Below are 15,485 nucleotides of genomic sequence, written 5' to 3'. Positions count from 1 at the left end.
GTTGACAGACCATGATGCTTTGCCAGACAGGGCCTGCACCTGTCACTCCTGGGAATCTGGATACTGGCTAGTGCCTTCATCATGCAAAGTTCAAGTGAAAGTCCACTGCTGTAACTGGGACAGGCAAGCAATAAACTGTGGGTCTTGCTACTCAATGATACATTTCAGAAACTCAATATGGACTCACTTACGTCAATCCTTAACATGGAGAACATATCTGTGCAGTGACTGTGATATGGGTCAATGCTCCGTAGAGCACCCCTGCATGACCATGTTATAACACATACCTCACCTCTTGGCCATTATCCTTTATTGGAACACACAGGCCACAGGTGTGTCCATATTTCTGAAAGATATGTACACCACCACACTAGTTGCACTTGCATAACTTCAGATACATTATGCTGAGCAACTACCTTTGTGCCAAAGTGGAATCCAATTTGCACCTTGTGACAGATCACCCACCATGCCTCAGAATTCCCAACTGTCATAATGTGCTGCAATGGGGAATACTATGTTTGAGACAGAAAACCATAATAATGGCTACTCTCAACTATTTCATTAGGAACTGGGAAGACTCCTCATGTACCAACACCTGTGCTCAATGCATGTTGGATTTCATTAACCCCCAATGACCTGGATCACCATAGTCACACAAACAGGGCTAACAGTATGCTACACATAGTCAGTCTCCAAAGCTAATGTTATGCTTCTTAAGAGCAACATGGTGACTGTCATGGCACCCATGGAGATGGACAATACATGTGCAAATGTTGAATCCTACACAAATGCACTTTAAGCACTCATATAAGTGCAGTGATTGTGCCATTAAAACAGAACCAAGATTCAACCAAACACAAACAGGAAGGCAAACAGGTGGTACCCTGCCTTAAACTATACCACAGAAGGTAGTAACTGTTGCAAGAGTGAACACACATGAGTGGAGGTGATCCCTGATCAGCCTCAGTAAGATGCAGATACACCATATAAAACCACACAAAGCTACTGTGAAACTAATCAGCCACATATTATGAGGCCAGCCACGGAGCATTCTATAGCTGTGTCATGAATCGTAATGGCAACAACAAGACCTGCTCTGCTTCACAGCACTATGGCATGAGAAGTACTGCACCTACAGAAATAGCATTTGTTCATCCTGATAGGGTCTTGGATAACATAAACACACCACCCCAACAGGTACACATTCATATATCCATGTACACTACAGAGCCTCTGTAATAACAACTATGCAGGTACAAGCTGCACTCTCTAACGCCATACATACAGCTTGCATGGGATCTGTCAACATCCCAGGGTGTATTTTACAAAAATGTCAGAACAATTTGCTCTCCACATATACATCATGTTCAATCATAGCTTCATGTCAGGCTGTGTCCACAATGAATGGTGCACAGCAACAGTAATCACACCCCACAAAGGGGGAGTCACCACTGATAATGGGGAATAGTGCACTACTACCCTGCTGAGTATGGTTTGTAAGGCCATGAACCTTGATCAACTTATTTGATGTAGTCAGTACAGATGTAGATGACAGTAAGGTTGATTCACACAGCATATCATGACCTTGCCAGGTCTTAGAACATCATCACCCATACTGTGTTCCAGCTACACTCAGTAAACTAGGTGTATATTCTTATGTCACAGGATTGGTTGGCAACTGGACTGCTGGCAGAACCAACACTACAGAAGGTGTCTGACTAATACATACACATCAAACCAGTGCCAGCTACAGTAATACAGGGTTCATTCCTGGTACTCCCCCTCTTTGTTATCTATACCACGCAGACTAACACAGAAGGCATCTGCCTCTTGAAGGTTGCAAATGACTATGAGCTAGGAGCAATAGTTGACTCAATGAATGCTGCAGGCAACATACAGAAGGGCCTTTGTGGGTCAGATGTGTGGTGTGTGACATATGGCCACAATCTGACAGCTAAGTATTGCATTGACATCCCCTATGTTAAAAACCTTGTACCCATGAACTACCAACTAGGCAGTGGTCAACATAATGGAAACTGTGTGTGTATGGGATGCAGCTGGACAGTAGTCTTTCCTTTGATAGTCACCAGTCAGATAGTCATAAGTGGCATCCCTCATCATGACAGGGTGCCATCCATGAATATAGAGATCATTGTTCAGCCATACTCAACACTCAAGTGACCCATAATAGATCACATATTTCTTTTAAGGATTATTGGCCATGTTCAGATGGCCTACACCAACCTTCCCAAACCATAGCTCCACTATGTAGCATGATGCCTACCCTGAATAAAGTCATGTCCAACCCAGAGATGTTGGACATGCTACACTCACACATCCTGATTTCAAATAAACACATACTTCATGGGCATTCACCTGTCTAGTACAAGGATCATAACATGACTGACAGATCCCTGTCCCATACACTTTACATACTCCTGTCATACTAGGCATCCCTGTCTAGCAAAGCTGCACATTGCCCCTCTTTGAGACTTGGTGTGATGACTGCATGGCAAATATATCAGTAACCCTGTGTATCAGTTCTGTGGCACTGCTTGAACTGGCCACTGAAAGCTACCTGTCTGTTGGCTACAGCTAGTTAACCTTTCAGCCTGGGCTCATAAATGGCCCAGGGCATATAACCTACTAGTTCACTATGACCATACATGCTACAGTTGATATCCAAAGCTGCAAATACCATTAAGCTAGCCATTGTCCCATGTGTTTCACATGTGCAACACAGGTAATACATGGCAGGATGCTATACTGCTGTACAGTGCCATGTAGATGTATATGGCAAAACACATACATGTAAAACTTTCCGTGAGCACATCTGCAGGATCACAGGTCATGTCCCTTAAGGCTGTGTATGACTATATATGTGACATGTACGCAGCATTAAGGTCTCTTTCATTAATGTGAACACATCCAGGCATGTGCTGATATGTAAAGACATCAGTACAGGCAAACAGACATGCCCACATCAAGAAAACATCCACATGGATTATGAGCAATGTCATCACTTGACACACACATATATGGTTATAACATCAAATCACCAGTAAGTGTCAAATGTGTATGAGTTAAACATGTCAGTGGTGTTATTGTCATGCAGATTTGCAAAGACATATTTGTAATCATAATAAATGTGATACACATGTATATGCAGCTGTACTTCTGTACTTCTCTGTGAGTTACTGTGACCTGTCTCCATCATTATGTCTTCCAGGTATGCCATGTACCAGGCTCCCACCATACACCCGCTCGGAGGATGAGGTCCTCATTCCATACCTCCTTGACAACCATGAAGCACTCTTCAGCCATGTGCCACAGGATGCCCAGCAGCAAGATGCCCAGTGGGAGGAGCTTTGCAGGAGGATAAATGATGGCAGCCACAATCACACCTATCAGCAGGTGTGGCAACACTGCACCGACCTCATTAGACAGGCAAAACAGCATGCAAATGCAATCACCAGGAACAAGCTGCAACAGGTGGGGGGCCACCCACCCAGCCTCCACTCGCACATACCGAGGAGCTACTGGCCAACCTGGGAATACCTGCAGAACTCCATCCACAAGCTTTAGCTGGAATTGTGGAGGTGAATGTCTCACAACCACTGAGCCAGGAGTTGCCTGGTAAGTCACTACTGCACATAGAACACAACTATATTTCATATAGTTACATGTGTTACTGTGCAATATTTAACGTAGCATCATATGCAAGGCATGTATACACACATGCCACATACTAGAGTTTGCTACTCTATGTATGCACAGATGTGCATACTCCATAGTATAGTCTATTGTACTGGCTTATGTGCTAACATGCACATTGCACCCTGTAGCTATCACACAGGTGTGGATAATGATCTTACTGTTGTGACACTCCTATTTAGGTACCTCTGGCATTTCACAGCAACAGCAGCCTGTTGCAGGTGAGATTGTTATTATTTATCAGGCTTGATAATGCACAGATAATATTAATTGCATGCTATCTGCCATGTGGCCATTTAACACACGTACACATAATGTATGGTGGTATGACTGTTGCCCAATGTCATGTGCTATTTGACATGTCCATTACATTTTGTGGGCTGACTGCAACACTTATTAACTATCCTGCAAAACTTGATATCTCTCATCCCAAACATACCACCCTTTGTCTGCATAACCCTGTCCTCAGTGGAGCATATGACATACAGCTGCTGCCTATGTTGGGAAGGAATGCTTGGATGGTGACTTTGGACCTAAAAGAAGCTTACCTGCATATTCCTATAAGGCAAGAGTGCAAAAGGTATCTGCGTCTCAAAGCGGGCTCGAAGCATTACCAGTTCTCTGTGCTGCCCTTTGGCTTATCTACTGCGCCCAGGGTCTTTACAAAGTGCCTGGCACCAGTAATGGCATTTTGCAGACAGAAGGGGATTCAAATATACCCTTATCTGGACGACTGTCTTATTCAAGCGGACGACAAAGACACTCTACTTCGGCATCTAGCTTTTGTGCAGCATCTTCTTCAGTACCTCGGTTTCACAGTGAATCTAAAGAAATCAAATCTGGTACCCACACAACAGATTACTTTCCTGGGTGCTTTTCTGAGTACTACAACCCAGATGGCTTCCTTGACACCAGACAAAAAGTGCAACTGGCTTCTTCTTACGGCACCTGGCTTCAATGAAACAGCTGACTGCAAGAAAAATTCTGCAGGCTTTGGGTTACATGGCTTCCTGCATTCTGCTAATACCATATGCAAGACTGCATATGAGGAAACTGCAGTGGTACCTCAAGAGTGTATGGTCTCAGCATTACCACAGTTTGGAAACAGTGATCACAATTTTGCCTTGTCTCCAGCAAGAGTTTCTTTGGTAGGCTGAAGCCTGTCTACAGAGCAAGGGAAAGCCTTTTTGTCCTCCAACGACCAACCATGTTCTGACAAAGGATGCTTCAGATTATGCCTGGGGAGCCCATATGCATGGGAGATGTCTTCAGGGTGTTTGGACAAAGGATCAAACACACCTGCACATAAATTTGAAGGAGATGCTAGCTGTACAGAATGCCCTGATAACCTTCAAGGACCTTCTTCTACCAGGACAATTCTTGATACAGACAGACAACACTACAGTGATGTGGTACATATACAAGCAGGGGGACTCTCACTCTTACCCCCTGTGCAGATTAGCCATGACTCTATGGTATACTGCCCTGACCTGCAGTGTCGACTTACAAGTGCAATTCCTGCCGGGAAAAGACAACACTGGCAGACACATTGAGCAGACACATTTTGGATACACATGAATGGATGTTGGATGTTCGGATATTAGTTTCATAGTTTCATAGTAGTGTACTAGGCTATCTGCCCTGGGGCATTTACAAGCCTAGCCAATAGTGATGTGGCTTTCACCACCCTGTATTATATAGCTGCACCTCTCTAGTAGTGACATATGTGGGACCCCATTATTTAGTATACTATACCTCTGTCTAGTAGTGACACTGAGGTGACTCCCGGGGTAAACTTATGATCTCCCATCCATGCATCGAGATTTTTCTTGAACAGTGCCAATGAAGGGCTCTGTCTCACATGAACTGGGATTTTGTTCCAGAGTACGGGTAACCTCTGTGTTATGAATCTATCCCTCCAGCATGTCTTATTTATATTTGTGCAGAGGTTGAAATCCTTAGCTCGCGTGGTTCTGGTGGATTTGGATTTTTTGAGATGGAGCATGTCCATCAGTTCTTGGTTGGACACGGCCTTATATGTTAGGCACAAATCACCTCTGAGCAGGCGGTATGCTACTGAATAGAGCTGGAGTTTCTTTAATCTAGCTGGATAAGGCATATGTTTGAGTCCCATGATCCTCTTGGTGAGGTACTTCTGGGGTCTTTCCAGTTGTTGTATGTGCAGGGTGAGGTACATCCCAAATGGAGCATTATATTCAATCATGGGCCTGATAAGGGAGGAATATAGAGGTACAATGACCTCCTTTGATCTGGATGAGAATCCCTTCATGATGAGATGGGCAAGGTAGAAAGTCTTTTTGACCACTTTGGCAACATGGTTGTCAAAGGAGAGGTCACTATCAACTTGAGTCCCCAGGTCTCTGATTACTTCTTCCGTACTCAGTGGGTTATTGTCTATGTGATAATTTGTAGGTACTTTGTTTTTCCCAAAGGGGATGACTATACATTTTTTGGCGTTAAGTTTGAGGCCATGATTCCGGCACCAGTTGTCTGTTTCAGTGAGACCTTTCTGTAGGATGTGTGTGTCAGCAGGTGAATCGACTATGGCACCCAGTTTGCAGTCATCTGCAAACTTTGTCAGCCATAATCCTCCCATATTTGCTTTCACATCTGAGAAGTAAATGCCGAATAAGAGCGGTCCCAGGACTGAGCCCTGTGGGACACCACTCATGACTGGTTTTGAGTCTGACATGGCTCCAGCAATTTTGACCTTATGGGTTCTGTTTTTTAGCCAGTTTGCTACCCATCTTGTGACATATGGATTTACATTTAGGCTGCTGAGCTTGTCTATGATGCCAGAGTGTGGTATTGTGTCAAAGGCTTTAGCCAAGTCCAAGTAGGCAATGTGGACAGCCTTGCCCTCGTCGATGGCACTAGTGACTGACTCGAAGAAGTCAACCAGGTTTAAGAGGCAGGATCTGCCTTTTACAAAACTGAACTGGGTGGGATCAAGGGTCTGCAGATCCGCAATGTCGCCATTTATGAGTTCCATGATGATTCTTTCCATAACCTTGCAGACCAGGCTGGTCAGACTTAAGGGTCAGTAGTTACCAGGGTCAGTGGAATTTCCCCCTTTGTGGAGTGGGACCACTGTTGCTGTGCGCCAGTGTTCCGGTACATATCCTGTAGTGAGGCTAAGATTGAATAGCGTTTTTAGGTGCGGGTTTAGTTCATCTTGAAGTTCACATAACACGCAACCGGGGATACCATCGGGTCCCATAGATGTTGTGTTTTTTGCTTTGTTGAGTGCTGATTTTACCTGTATGTCTGAGATGACAGGTAGGTTACATTCAGCCGGGATAATTATTTCACCTTTCGGGGGTGAGGGAGGGGAGAAATTTGCACTGAACCTATCTGCCATAATATTGGCAATGTCGGTAGGGTCAGTGAATTTTTTGTCGTTGTGTACCAACTCAGAGCATATCTGAGAATTTCCTCCCAAGGTTCTGACATAATTGAAGAAGGCCTTGTGATTGTCCTTGGTATCCTTGGCAATCTTTCTCTCAAAGTTGGCTTTAGATGTTTTTATGAGAGAATGTAGTTTTTTACTTGTGCTGATCAGGGAAGACTTTCCCTTGTGGGATTTGGCTTTGACCTGCAGTAGCTTCCTTCTTTTGTTGTACAGTTTGTTTATAGCCGGGGTCCACCAAACCGGGCGTTTTCCCTTGGTGGAGAAGGTTTTGGTTTTAGTTGGGATTGCTTGATCCATGCACTCTTAGAGATGTCCGTAGAAGGCTTTTGTGTAGGATTCAGCATTTTGGGAAGTGGTTTCCATTAACCCAGTAGGCTTAAAGGATACCATTTCTGACTTAAGGAGCGTAAAGTCAGCTTTTGAAAAGTTTTTCACTGTAGTCTTTTGTTCTGGGGGTGGGGGGGGGATATGTACATCCAACGTGATCAATTTATGGTCAGATCTTACTAGTGAGGGGTTTACATCCAGTGCGGAGCATTTGGGCCCCATGTTTGTGATAACCAGGTCAAGTATATTATCTCCCCTCGTAGGAGAAGTGACCAGTTGCTCCATAGCATTCGAGTTAATGAATTCTAGGAATCTTTGGGCTAGGGTGTTAGGGCTAGAATAGTGGGCCCAGTCTATGTTGGGGTAGTTGAAGTCACCCAATATGATGGTGTTTAGTGTAACATTCATATCCTCCAGTGTCTTCAGGAATGCTTGATGGGATTCCTGGGATTGGGAGGGTGTTCTATAACATGCGACCAGTTGTATGGCAGTTTTGCCTATGGTGAGTAAAACTTGTATGGTTTCTGATGCTTCTTGGGTAGCCACCAATCGAGAGGTGTAGGTGTCCTTTATGAAAATGGACACTCCCCTCTTTGTGGTTCGGCCTGGAACTTGAGGCCGAAAAGCATGATATGAGGTATAGCCTGGTAGTGCTGGAGTGCTCTCAGGAGCCTTGAACCAGGTTTCAGTTACTGCACAGACATCGATGTTCTCCATACTGAGAAGTGCTTCTAGTGCCTGCATCTTGAGATTTAGACCTCTGGTGTTGAGCAGCATTACCCTTAATTTTTTTCCATTTTTGTTTATTACGGAGGTTGATTTGTCTTTTGAGCATTGCCTAAAAAAGGCACTATGGGGGTGGCAAGAGCCTTGGCCAGTATCCGGAAGCCCAGTGGTGACAGGTGCAAGCCATCCCTTGCGAAGCAACGCGGCTTGTCCAGCATGTCATCCCAGGCTGACAGACATTGGATCCCCCTAAAATAACACCAGTGATTAAGCCAATTGTTAAAACTGATCATTTTGTCTTTGTACTGAGGCATCATTCTTGGTGAAGGCAGGATGCTGCTCAGGGTCAGGGTCATACCAGTCTGGGCTACATAATCAGAGAGCTCCTCAATGTCTCTTTTCATGTAGTCCAGGGAGGTACGTCTCAGGTCATTCACACCAGCATGGACAATGACTGCATCATACTTGTACTTGCTTTGGAGTGACCTGAGTGCGTGTGTAATGTGGCGGATCCTAGCTCCCCATAGGCAGCTCACCGTTACCCTCTCCTTATTCAGCCTGGTAAGTGGGATGTCGGTGTGTCTGACTATAGAGTCACCTATTACTAATGTCTCTGGCATAGTGTTTTGCCTTAGGGGCTGTAGGAGCATAAGCAGCATATTCAGGATGATTATAAAGGCTTGGGGATGTCCGGACAGAGATCTCTTTGCATCCCCTCAGAATCATCAACTTCCAACATTCTGCACAAGGACCTACCACAAACTAGCATGGAAAGTGGATGCCCTCTCATCCAGTTGGAAACACCTCTCAGTATATGCTTTTCCTCCTTTTCCTCTTCTACCTCGAGTACTTCTGATGATTCATAGGATGATTCATAGGTTAGTACTAAGCTAACTGCCCTTGCGAGCCATTTTAAGCCTAGCCAATTATCCCATGTGAGACTTGAACCCTGCACCTTGTGTTTGTAAGGCAAACACCTTAACCATTAGGCCACCCTCCCAACCCCTGAAGATAAAACAGGCCAGACTGCAAATTATTTTACTGGCTCCCAATTGGCCTCCTATTTTTTCTCATCCATTACTTAAACAATTTCTTAGAGGGGCTAAGAATATTCGGCCCCATATGAGGGCTCCTGTTCCCACTTGGGATCTTAACTATGTTTTGGAGAAATTAACCTTGTCTCCTTTTGAACCTGCAGCTTCCATGGATTTGAAATTTTTGTCTTGGAAAACTGCTTTTCTTTTAGCTATTACCTCTGCTAGAAGAATTTCGGAATTGCAAGCACTCATGGCTGTGGAACCCTTCCTTATTTTTCATCAGGATAGGGTATCTCTACGGACTAATCCCACCTTTATGCCCAAGGTGGTTTCGGCAGTGGCCTTGAATCAGTCTATTCATTTGCCTACCTTTTATCCTAATCCTCAAAGTGAGGAAGAAAGTCTTTTGCACTCTTTAGATGTGCACAGGCAGCTTCGTTTATACCTGGACAGGACCAAGATATTCCAGAAATCTGATTGGTTGTTTGTCGCTTATGTTCCTACTGTTCAAGGGAAAGCAATTACTAAGCAAACTATTTCCAAGTGGATTGCCCATTGCATCAAGTTCTGTTACTCTTATCATGGTAATCTGGTTCCTGTTAATGTTAGGACTCATTCTACCTGGGCTACTGCTACTTCAGCAGCTTTTCTTTGTGGGGTTCCTACCAAGGATATTTTGGAGGCTGTTACTTGGAGTTCTGTACATAATTTTTCTAAGCATTACAACCTCCCTCTCTATTCTAAATCCAGGGCCGGTTTTGCTTCTGTGGTTTTGCAAGGTTTTGTGACCGCTCCCTCTGTTTCTCCTCCAGCCACCCTTTCTTAGCTTTGGGACTCAGCCCTACAGTCATGACTGCAACAGTGAACCACGAAGGACATAGTACAGTTGTGTACTCTTACCATAAATGTAGATGCTCGAGTGTGTTCACTGTTGCAGTCTGGGCTACCCTCCCTCCTACCCCCTCTTTTGTTTTTTCTTTGAGTATTATCTGTTATGAGGTATTTTGGCTGATGAGGTTTTGGGCATGGTTTCTTTTTTAATCTTTTCTTTCTGGGCACCTGACATCTGGGGCAAGAAAAACTGGAGAAATGGCATCAGCTAAGGTCTTTATACCTTCTGGCACATTGACGTCAGGATAAAAGTGACCTCAGCTGACGCCCGATCCAGACTTTGGGACTCTGGCCAATCGGGGGCTGCTGCTGGCAGGAAGAACCCTACAGTCATGACTGCAACAGTGAACACACTCGAACATCTTCATTTATGGTAAGAGTACACAACTGTACTTTTTACTGCTTTCCAAAGAGAAACCACCTTTTGCACTGGCCTTTATTCTTGTCATCTGCTAAACCACCCTTTCCCCCCCCTCCCCACTGCAAATAATCAGTCCTGTGATGTCACCTAGCTCAGAAGCAGAATCATATTAAGTGTAATTATATGGGTTCTGTGGCACATATCCCAACTGCATACCACTCTACTAGTTACCTTTACATAGGCAAGACTTGTAAGCACAATACTGGCAAGTGTGTGTGACTACCCTGTAGCCAGGCATACACACGTATTATGTCTTTTAACATGCTGCACACCAGGTGGTGGTGAGTGGAGTCTACAAATTATTACATAGTTAGGAATAGAAAGGAATAGACAGTCAAGAATGACTACTGTTGGGTATGTTATTTTCCTGTGCCACTGTCGAGCAGTGACACAGAAGGGGTCCCCAGGGTGTATTTCCATACCCATCATTCCCCACCTCAAACTCCACATACACAACAACCATCCCTTCTCCAGTGAACTGGTTAAGATTTAAATGTTATAATGCAAGACTTGCTTCTGTTTTGTGTACACGTCAATTCCTTTGGAACCCTTCTGTGTCACAAAGGGTGTTCAGACATGTTTATATATATGGCTATAGCTGTGTCTATGTATATATATATATATATATATATATATATATATATATATATATATATATATATAAATATATATATATATATATATGTAGATATATATATATATATATATATATATATATATATATATATACATATATATATGCGTGTGTGTACACATCCCATAAGTGCATATATGTATTTAGTATTTAGTTATAACAGTTGTAGATATGTAGACCTGTCTATGTTGTTTCACAGAGTACAGTACATTCAAGGGTACTGTACATATGTACACAAAGTGACTGTCCCATTTGTTTTCAGTACTGTGGAATACCTGTAGTAAACTGTGTATTATAAAAACCATGCAACAATTCTGATGGCTTAGTGGTAATTCCAGTGACCTTCGTGTGCATGGGTCAGGGTTCAAGACCTACAAGGGTTGCGATAATGTCATTTAGGACTGAATAAGACACTTTTAAGCAGATTTACATGTGTTTTCGCGATAGTAAGCAGCGGGTACACACATTTAAAAGACATGTACAACTCGCAGTACACTTGAAATGCCCTTCTTTGGCAAGCCTGCTGATGTCACCCACCTAGAAATACATCTCTGGGAGTGCTGTAACTCAGTAATCTCTGTAGTGCGTCTTGGGACTGTGTAATGCTGTAGTTTGATAAGTTAATTTGGTAGGTGTTCTAACCCCAGACTTGCCAACTGTGTGTGTCTCTGTCCGCCTGAGAAAGGAACAATGCTTTTCAGAGTACATACACTCCTTACAATTCATATACTCAACTTTGGCAAGGATGCTGATGTCACCCACCTAGAAATACACCTCTGGGACTGCTGTAACACAGTAATATCTGCAGCACATCCTGAAACTGTGTAATGCTGTAGTGTGATAAGCTATCTCAGACTTGCCAACTGTGTGGGTGTGTCTCTGTCTGCCTGAGAAGGAAACAATGCTTTTTAGAGTACGCACACTCCTTACAATTTATATACTCAACTTCGGCAAGGATGCTGATGTCACCCACCTAGAAATACACCTCTGGGACTGCTGTAACCCAGTAATCTCTGTAGTGTGTCCTGTAACTGTGTATTGCTGTCATGTGATAAGCTGGCTTGGTAGGTGTTCTAATCCCAGACTTGCCAACTGTGTGTGTCTCAGTCTGTTTGAGAAGGGAACAATGCTTTATAGAGTATGCACACTCCTTATAATTCATATACTCAACTTTGGCAAAGATGCTGATATCACCCACCTATAAATACACCTCTGGGACTGCTATAACCCAGTAGTCTCTGTAGCACATCGGGTAACTGCGTAGTGCTGGAGTGTGGTTTAGAACTGTGGTAGGGTTCCATCCACAACCATGGCAATTATGTATGTTTTGTGTGTGTTTCAATATCTGTGTAGGGAGCAATGCATTATAGTCTACTCACTCTCAGGACATTTACAATGCCCTACTTTGGTAATCCTGCTGATGTCATTCCTTGTCAAATACACCTCTGGGGAAGGCATTCCCTACTAATCCTTGTGGTGCGTCCTATAACATCTCCATGCAGTAGTGTGGTATAGATCACCCACACATGTCAGTTGTGTGTGTCTCACTGTCTGTTTTTTTGTGAGCAATGCATTTTGGGCTACTCACTTGCAGGAAATTTGAAATGCTCTACTTTGGTGAACCTGCTGATGTCATTCCTTGTGAAATACACCTTTGGGGATGGAGTAGCCCAATAATCTCCGTAGCGCATGCTATAACTGGGTAATGCTGTAGTGTGTCAAACTAGTTAGGCAAGAGTTCTATTCCAAGACAGGGCAAGTGTTTGTCAGGCACTGCCTGTGTGGAGGTGGCTGTGAGTGTCTAACCACTGGACATGTTGAGGAGTGGGTTTTGTAGTTTTCCTATATGGTGGGCATATTATATGTCACAATGTCCACCTCATGAGGATTACAGATTTCAGTCAGCCAAGAGACTGGGTTGGCAAGCCATACCCCTACATCTGGCAAAAGGCCTGGTGAACAAAGTAGCCAATCCTACTATTACCCAGAATATGGTCTGAACCCATGTGTCATACTCAAACACACTTGCCTAGAAAATCCCACTATGTTGCTAGTCCCCTGCACATTGTTGACAGATAGAAGGCATTGTATGATTGCAGTGGGCATGGCACCCTGTCCACCAGTAGAATAGACACATAATTGCAGACAATGTGCCTTCACTATATTCCCCACTGGACACCTGCAACATATGTGGTGCCATCAAATATGATCTACAAAGGACATACAATGCCTTACACACATGCCCTATATGGACAGATGCCACTGACACCAGGGAATACCTGTATCATGCTATCAATGCAGGTACAGGGTCAACCTGTTGTCGCTTAGCAGGTCCTGCCACACCAGGCCAGGATTGGCACATCTAATGATAACAGTCAGTGTACATAACATGTGCCAGGCAAACCAGGTACACTTAAACATGTCACTGTACATTAATGTGGGATGTGCACAGCCCAGGTAATGTCCATGTCAAGGACTATCAAACACAAACATGGCATGCATTGCAAAGCAATGGCCACACACAATAGTAACCAGGATGACAGGCGGGTTAATACAATACCCATTTGTGTGGGACATTACAGAGACTACACCCCTGAACCACACTGCAGACCATTGTCGGGGGCCTGATGCCAAGGACTACCCCTCACCCTGCCTTGTGCAGTCATCTTGCACATCCAACCACTACACACCCATGAAGCAAGGCACACATGCATGTCAGTACTGGCACCTTGTGTCTGCATGTAGGGTATGATGTTCCCAACCACAGCCACACCCAGTATAACTCCCACTGGCATACCGACTGATGTCAGACACATTCACATGCCCTATCCCATAGAACCTCAGGATAACCCCTGCGGTGCATGTAATACCTGTGCATTACTGTAGTGTGGCAAACTAAGTAGTTAGGAAGTGTATTTGTGAGCCTGCCAAAGTGTGCCAATGTGTTTGAGTCCCTTAGAAGGTGTCGTTGTGTTGAAAATGACATTGGTTCATGTGGACAGCCATGTGTGCTACACCTAATGTATGTCTACTATATCTCTGTTGCAGATGTCGCTCACCAGCATACATATATGCTCTTACAGCACACCAACATGTCAGCTATGTGGCACATGAAGTAACTGCATGCACTTGTAATAGTAATGGCTAGTCAGTCAGGGGTTAGAACCCCTGTACTGGTAGGTGTTGAACAGAAGATGCTTAGGTTTTAGTCTCCCAGCCCTTCTCTGATGTACTTTGCCTCTGTCTCTCTCTCCCACACACTCTCTGGTGGGTGTGGAGATGTACACCTGCTCAGCAGCAGCTTGTGTTTTGTAAGTGATGGTCATGATCAGGTGATGGCCTCTGCACCTATTGCAGTCCTCCTCTAGCTGACTGCATGTGGAACAGCTGTGGTAACATTCCCATAGCCAATTGCATGGAAACACAGTACAATATCTAGGAACATCATGTTGGCGTTTGCTGTGAGTGGAATCTGGATGATGTTTGGTAAACAGCATCACAGATGAAATCTGGATATTCTTCAAACAACATACACAGTAGAAAATAGCCTAAAGACAGAAGGGTGATGTGCCAGGCATGACTACAGCATGTAAGTGTAGCTATGCTTCATTCAAACTACTGCCAATTTAACAGGTTGTGTGTGGTAATGGCAAGTCTGCATGTTGTAATAACTGACAAGAAAACCCCCATCTGTAGGGTCATCTGTGGACTGGTCAGTGTGGAACCATTTCTTTCTTGTGTTACTCACAGAACACACATCTGTGAAGTGCAGAAGCACAGTGTCAGGATTGCAGTCAGTGCACGGTGACAGTGATGAGAGTTACTGCCATCGCATCCCTGATTGGACATACATCACATGTAACAGTGGTGTGACAGTCACTGTCTGAGGTTATTACAGTGACACAGTGACATGCCAATAATGGGCCACTGTTCATAGCTGCAGTCACAAGTCATCTATGCTTTGGACAGATGTTATGCAGTATATATGCATGTGTTGTGCTCCCTCTGCAAATGTATGACATCTGTTGTCTTGGGTTGATGGTAATAGATATGCATGCTATTATAAGTAATCCTGAATGCTGTACCTGGAACCTTTAGGAGTCATCTGCATATCAGGATCATGTGCCTGACAAAGGGGTGAGGACAATAGTAGTATGTTGTGGTGCAAATTAAAAAGGTTACATGTATCCAGTGGACATGTGTGTGAAACGGACAGCTATGTATGGGGCAAAAGTTGTTCTGGGAACAGATTGGCCTTTTGTTTCCATTTTCATGAAGTAAGAAAAGAAAAAAGGGGTGATA

This window comes from Protopterus annectens, chromosome 2.part0, assembly GCF_019279795.1.
Source record: "Protopterus annectens isolate FY-2018-M chromosome 2.part0, PAN1.0, whole genome shotgun sequence".
In the NCBI taxonomy this organism is placed as follows: domain Eukaryota; kingdom Metazoa; phylum Chordata; order Ceratodontiformes; family Protopteridae; genus Protopterus; species Protopterus annectens.
The sequence above is the reverse complement of the archived record's forward strand: the minus strand, read 5'-3'. Positions refer to the sequence as shown.